Genomic DNA, 7,912 nt, shown 5'->3' on the forward strand with positions numbered 1-7,912 from the left:
TTCAGCGTGCGACGCAACGGACCAAAAATTACAAGTCAACTATGCACAAGAATATAATATAATATATAATTAATTATATATATTATAATTATACGCAGCCCACGTTTTAGATTTAATCTATGAGCTGGATTCCAGACCTCCGCACTCGCGGAGTTGTGATGAACAAAATCTTCGCACTCGCGGAGCTCTACAGTGAAACGTGGGCCTATAAAAGGCCGCGCATTCTGATCGATTCCTTACTCCTTTTTTCAATCTCTCTCAGGATATATATATATATATATATATATATATATATATATGTATATATATATATATATATATATATATATATATATATATATATTATAATTTTAATTTTAATTTAAGATTAATAATAATAATAAGGTTATGTTAGCGAATGTTGTAAGTTTGTAAGTCAAAATTTTGTCCGTGTAACGCTACGTAATTAATACTCATTGTAAGTTATGTTCAACCTTTTTAAATTAATGTCTAGTAGCTAAGTTATTATTATGCTTATTTAAATCGAAGTAATCATGATGTTGGGCTAAAAATTAAAGGCGGGGTAATTGGGCTTTGGACCATAATTGGGGTTTGGACAAAAGAACGACACTTGTTGAAATTGGACTATGGGCTATTAATGGGCTTTATATTTTTTTAACTGAATGATAGTTCGTTAATTTTATATAAAGATTTACAATTGGACGTAATTATAAATAAACACATACACTCGATCGGACACGATGGGCGGGATATTTATAAGTACTAATAATCATTCATTTGACCGGACACGGGAATGGATTAATAGTCAATGGACTCATTAAAACAGGGGTGGATTACATGCAAGGACACTTGGTGTAATTGATAATAAAGTATTAAAACCTTATTACAGTTTAAGTCCCCAATTAGTTGGAATATTTGACTTCGGATATAAGGATAATTTGACGAGGACACTCGTACTTTATATTTATGACTAATGGACTGTTATGGACAAAAACCAGATGGACATATCGAATAATCCAGGACAAAGGACAATTAACCCATGGTAATAAACTAAAATCAACACATCAAACATCATGATTATGGAAGTTTAAATAAGCATAATTTCTTTATTTCATATTTCATCGCACTTTTATTTACTGTCATTTTATTTATCGCACTTTTAATTATCGTACTTTTTAATTATCGCAACTTTTATTTACTATCATTTTATTTATCGCACTTTTAATTATCGAAATTTTATTATCGTCGTTTACTTACGCTTTAAATTAAGTCATTTGTATATTTAATATTTTACATTAGGTTTTAATTGCAACTTAAGACATAAAATCGACAAACCGGTCATTAAACGTTAAAAACCCCCTTTTATAATAATAATACTACTTATATATATATATATATATATATATATATATATATATATATATATATATATATATATATATATATATATAGTTTTAAAAATATAGCGTTAAACTTGGCTAGTTCCCTGTGGATGAACCGGACTTACTAAAAACTACACTACTGTACGATTAGGTACACTGCCTATAAGTGTTGTAGCAAGGTTTAGGTATATCCACCCTATAAACAAATAAATAACTTGTGTAAAATTGTATCGTATTTAATAGTATTTCGCAACAAAAATATAACTATTTTGTACCCCTATACTTTAACATCAATAACTGATAAATACCCGTGTGTTATGGGGTATGGGTTTATAACCCACATAAATGTGTAATATCTGGATATTTCTATTCATTTCATCAAATTTCCAAAAGAAGCTCGTATCTACTTCATCTCCTTCACAAAACCCTAATCTAATCCAAGCTAGAAATTGAATCAAGAGGCTTTAGGAACTGAATCATATCATCCTTGTGATCATTTATCCAGGTTTGATTGATTGAATTCGTTATTTAATTTATAGAAATTGGGTTTTGGGTGTAAATGGGTTTTAGATGAATTTTGAGCTTGAATCTTCATGTTTTGTGTTAGTTATGCTTAATTGATGTTAGAAATAGTTGCTATATAGTTTATTTGATATTTCTGAAGTGGTTTTGGTATTAGAACTTATAAAAATCGAGTTTTTGGACCAAAATGGCAAAAATCAGCGTGCAGGAGCTGTTCTTCAGCTCCCACATGAGTGACAGGTCACTCGTACGAGTGACCACACGTTTGAGGGTCAACCACACGAGTGGGGGCTCACTCGTATGAGTGCCACGGGTGTGAGCACCGGTCAGCTTTGTGTAAACTTGTTTTGGTCATAACTTTCACACCGTAACTCCGTTTTTGATGAATCAAGTATCGTTGGAATCGTAATGAAAAATACTTTCCAATGGTAAACTTTTTAGAAGCTATATAAAAATGTATTTGGGTCCGAAATAGAGGTATTAGCGTGTGTGTCTAGTGTGCATGCGTTAATATGTTATTATGGGTTGAATTCTTGATATAAGCTTATGAATTAATGAATATATGATGAATATAGGTTGGAAAATGTCATTACATGTTGCTATTGATGTTCCTTTTCACTCGCACAAGTGAGCTTTCACTCGTACGGTTGGGGTGGTCAACCGCATGGTGAACCGCATGAGTGAGTGGTTACTTGAACTGTTATATTTGCTAGTTGGATCGTACGGTTGAGATGTGACTCGTATGAGTCATATGTTACTTGTATGGTCAACCGTACGGATCTACTATTGTCTAATTAGATATGGCCAAGGACCAAACGTGTGAGTGAGGTGTCAACCGCACGGTTGAGATTTCTTAGACGTGCGGATGAGTGTCACTCGTACGGTTGACATGTCAGATTGATTAAGTGTTCAAGTGCTTGTTTATTGATGCTATTATTTTGTTGTTAGGATGATATCAAGACATGATTACTGACTTTGTTATGTCTATTCTCAAGTGGAAAAGAGAAAGAGAAGACTCAGAAAGTTTAGACCTTTGAGAATCTTCAGTTGCTGGTAATTGGTGAGTGGGTCTATCTTCGGATAGAGTTTAAGTAGCAAATCATGCTACTGTGGATTACTCTGATTACCTTATGTAGCGTAGTGATTGCCATGCTAGGTGGATAGTTGCATGCTATGTGATCTATATATGTTGTATATGTGCACTATGTTTGACACCAGCCATTCCTAGGGTCGTTGGGGACTTTCAAACATTTCTAGGGCAGTTGAAGTCCGTGTGAGGTAAACCATTCCAAGGGAATTTGAGTCCAAGTCCTACAGTCTGTTTAGTATAGCATAGAAGAACGCATGTGTTGCGTTTGGATAGTTATGCAGAGACTTGGTAGGAAGGACTATCGGTAGATCCTAGTCCGATCAGCTAGGTCGTGTGCCAGTACAAGCCGCCGATCCACATATTGTCGTTGTTTGTATGCTTGTTGGTTGTAAGCATGTTAGTTGCCTATTGTATGATGGATTACTTAAGCTTAATCTTTAGATAGATTCCATTCACTTAGCGGTGCGCTAATCCCCTACATTCCTCCCATGGAGGTTTAGCTACTGCTGATGGGATCGGGCAATGATGTAGAAGACATGTTTGACTTGCAACTCTGATGTGGACTTTTGTAACCGTGTTTGTAATAATGTAACACCATTTGATAAAGTAAAATTAATTAAGTGGTTTTTGTACTAATGTAATTAGGTTGTGATTTTATTAAATAAGACTTTTGCTGTGTTATAAACAAAATGGCCGGTGTTACAAGTTGGTATCAGAGCATAGGTTTGACAGCAAGTACATGCGTATATCTTGTTCTCAAACTTTAAGTGGAGTCAAACATGTCTGTGGGTGGGGCTAAGTGAATGCAAGGATACGTGTATGTTTGTTGTGTTGAGCTACCCGTTATCCACTAAGCTTTTGTGTGAGTTGTTTTGTAGCACAGGTACGGCTAACAGAGATGCAAACGTTACCACCCCAACAAACCCCGGAACATACAGGGCACCAGATGAGGGTGTTGAGTCTGATGATGATGATCAACAAAGTTATATACACGAGTCAGAAAGTAAACTAAAAGAAGCTCGGGATAAAATTATTGAGCTTGGGTTGATAAATCCTGCGGGAAATGATGATACGCCACCTGGATTTCTGACAGCACAATCTCAAATAGTACCCAACATGAACCAGACTCAATGCCAATATCCATTGTAACGACCCGTCAAAATCGATATTGACGCGGTACGTTATTCATTGATTTCATAGTGAGGTTTTGACCTCTACATGATACGTTTTGTAAACATTGCATTCTTTTGAAAAGGCACACCATAAATGAATATCTAATTCCAAGGTTTTTGACATCTGATGATTTCTACATATAGATAATCACCGTAAATAATAGTTTACAATAATACATCCGTTGACAATGCAGTCAAAATAAGATACATGGTGATGATTTTGTGAATGCAAAGTTTTCTCGAATAAAGCATGTATGACTCCATGCACATAGCTTGTATAACGTATAAGCAAACAGGAGAAGACTTCTAGGAACCTGAGAATAAACATGCTTAAAAGTGTCAACACAAAGGTTGGTGAGTTCATAGTTTTAATATTGCGCATACTCTGCATATAAAGGTGGATCACAAGATTTCAATTGTTTCATCCAAAATGTTTGTCAAAATATTCTACAAAATTGAGCACTTTGGTAACTAAACTTAACGTATATATAATAAGTACCCCTGTTTTAACATACATGCAACCAACATGTACAATACACGCAAACCAACGTGTACTAAACTCACATAGTATACGTCCGCTTTATAGTTCATGCTAGGGTCTCTATACCTGGAACGGACGGGGATGTCAAGCCCTATGGATCCATATACAACTATTCGTGCCCACCAGTTCTTATAACCGGCAGCTACTAGTTACCAAAGCTAAGGGATTTTAGGTTCAAACTCAGAGTAGAATTAAGTATGTACTTGTGTCCATTGCGTATAAAATAAATTGCATGTTTTCTCAGCCCAAAAATATAGATTGCAGAAGCAATTGAAAAGTGATCTATAAACTCACGTATCAATATTGTGGTTCAATATTGTAGAAAAAGTATGCAGACGCAACGGAGATGATAAATGAAAGGTTAGCCTTTGATTCACGATCAAAACCCCCGAGCAATACCCATAACCTCCTTAGCTATAACCCATAATTTCCTTAGCTCTATCCCGCTCAAAAACCAATTTTGAAAATAACTCGCTCATGACCTCATCGTAATATTTTATGTATAATACTAAAATAATAATACTAATACTACTAATAATAATATTAGGATTAATAATAATATTATTAATAATAGTAATAATAAATAAATAAATAAATATATATATATATATATATATATATATATATATATATATATATATATATATAGATATCGAGATTGATAGAAATGAAATGGATGAACCAGAAATCAAATTCGATCGATATATATAAAATAAATATAATAATATAATAATATAATAAAGTAATAATATAATAGTAATTCATAAAAAACGTGTGAATTAGAATTAAAAAGTAGCCGCCTTTGTCATTTTATACCGACAGTTTTCACATATCGGTATTTCGTACTCTATTGCTAATAATTGACGGGTAAAAGTATAAATAAAAAGAATTTCACTTTTTATAATTGAATACATATATTTATTTTAGTCTTAAGCTTTTATAAAACTAGTTGTAAAAAGGTCCATTTATTTATAAAATTACTATATATGTTCGATGTAGAGTGTACGTACTAGTCTGCTGATCATTCCATGCCACAGTAAATCATAAAATTCATTTAATTCAATCGAGTAAATGAATTTTAAAATTTTAAAAATTCGTATTTATTAAATACTTCAGGATATTTTATGTAACTTATAATTAATAATTTCTATCATGTCGCTTTCATGTGAATAGTAAATTAATTAATTTCGTTTAATTTACTATTCATATGAATAGTAAATGAATTAATTTCGATTCAACTATTTAAGTTACGTTGTTGTACGTTGTGCTTTACAGCTTGTACATCTTTGATTTAATTGTGTTTCTTCTTATAAATTAAAAAATTTACATCATAAAAATAAAACGATTATATACGTAAAAATTTTAATTTTAAATTGAATCATTCAATAGTAAATTTTTATCATTTCGTATATAAATATTATTCACATGTTTCCGTGTATATATATATATATATATATATATATACATACACACAATTATATAACTATCACAAGTTATGACGTTCGTGAATTGTCGGACAAACAAGGTGATCAACCGTTATATAAAACTCATTTACAAAAGTTTTAAAACTTATCAAAATGCATTGCTTATCATGACAAAAATATTAAATCATATAGAGAATTGGTTTAAATAAGTCAAAATTTTCCGGGTCATCACACCCATTGCAAAATCAACCACCTCAACAGTACTGCATGCCACCACAAAATACTTTTTCTTTTTAAAATCCCATGTTAATGAACCCGTACCAAACACAGATGTTCCAACAACCCTTTGTTCAACCTCATAAGAAATGTACTTATAAATAGTTTTTAGATTGCAAATCCCCAGAGTATTCGGGAAGTTCTGACCCGACAGAAACTATGAATTGGTTGATGGAGGTTGAAAGGGCTTTGGAAGCCTGTCAGTGTGAATCGGAGTTGCGGGTTATGTATGCTTGTAGATTGCAAAAGGGTAGAGCTATGGTTTGGTGGAATGTGTTGACGTCAAGTATTCCAAAGGAGAATGTTAAGCAAATTACTTGGGAATAATTTCAATGGAAAGTTGGTGAACAGTATTGTTCCTCGTTTGATCTTAACTGATTGAAGACTGAGTTTTAGAAATGAGAATGACACCTCAGATGTCAATCGATGAAGTGATTGGTCAGTTTATGGATAAGCTGAGATTTGTATCTCAGTGGGTACCAGATGAAGCATCAAGGATTCAACATTTTGTTAATGTGATCTTGCTAGAATACAGAATATCGGTAAGGATGGCTACTAGTTTGTCTCAGGCCTTTGTTATAGCCAGAATGGTGGAAAGTGATTTGAAAGTGGCAAGAGGAATGATGACAGGGTGTGATGACTCCGAGTGGTCAAACGGGTGGTCAATCCGGCGGTAAGTCAAAGAAATCATTTGGGTTTAGATAGAAAAGTAAGAGTCGACAGAGTGGTTCAGGGTCTGGATCTGGTAGAGGGAATTGGTGCCACACTTGTAAGTCTACACACAGTGGTCAATGCTCTGATGCTACCAGAAGTTGTCTGAGATGTGGTGCAGTAGGACATGAGTCCCAAAGGTGTTCGTGTCTAGGGAATGTGTGTTGCAGTTGTCATCAACCAGGGCATCGTGCTATAAGTTATCCATCCAAGAGTGTGAGTTCTGGGGTAGGGTCAGGTGTGCGTTTAGCATCAGTTGGAAGGTCTACTACCTTGAGTGGGCAGAAGAGGAAGAACCCTCCCACAGCAGAGGCCAGAGCTTTTCAGATGTCTGTTGAGAAGGCTACTGAAACTTACGATGTGATCACCGGTATGTTTTTAATCAACTCAATACCTGCTAGTGTATTGTTTGATTGTGGTGTGAATAAGTCTTTTATATCGTTAGAATTTTGTGCTAAATTGAATTTACCTGCTACTGTGCTGCCTGAACCGGTTAGAGTAGAGGTAGGTGATGGAAAGATTACACCCGTCACAACGTTTGTGACCGGGGTTAGTATTGATATTGAAGGAAAGTCATTTCCTATGACTTGTTTAGTGTTACCCATTCCTAGTTTTGACGTAGTGTTAGGAATGGATTGGCTGAGCCCACTTAGAGCTAGTATTAAGTGCGATAGGAAAATGATTTCCTTTCGTTTAGCTGATGGAACCCGTGTTATAGCTCGAGGGGAACGGGGTGGGTATAATTTTCCATTGATATCGATGATGAAAGCTAAGAAATCCTTATCCAAAGGGTG

This window comes from Rutidosis leptorrhynchoides, chromosome 1, assembly GCF_046630445.1.
Source record: "Rutidosis leptorrhynchoides isolate AG116_Rl617_1_P2 chromosome 1, CSIRO_AGI_Rlap_v1, whole genome shotgun sequence".
Classification (NCBI taxonomy): domain Eukaryota; kingdom Viridiplantae; phylum Streptophyta; class Magnoliopsida; order Asterales; family Asteraceae; genus Rutidosis; species Rutidosis leptorrhynchoides.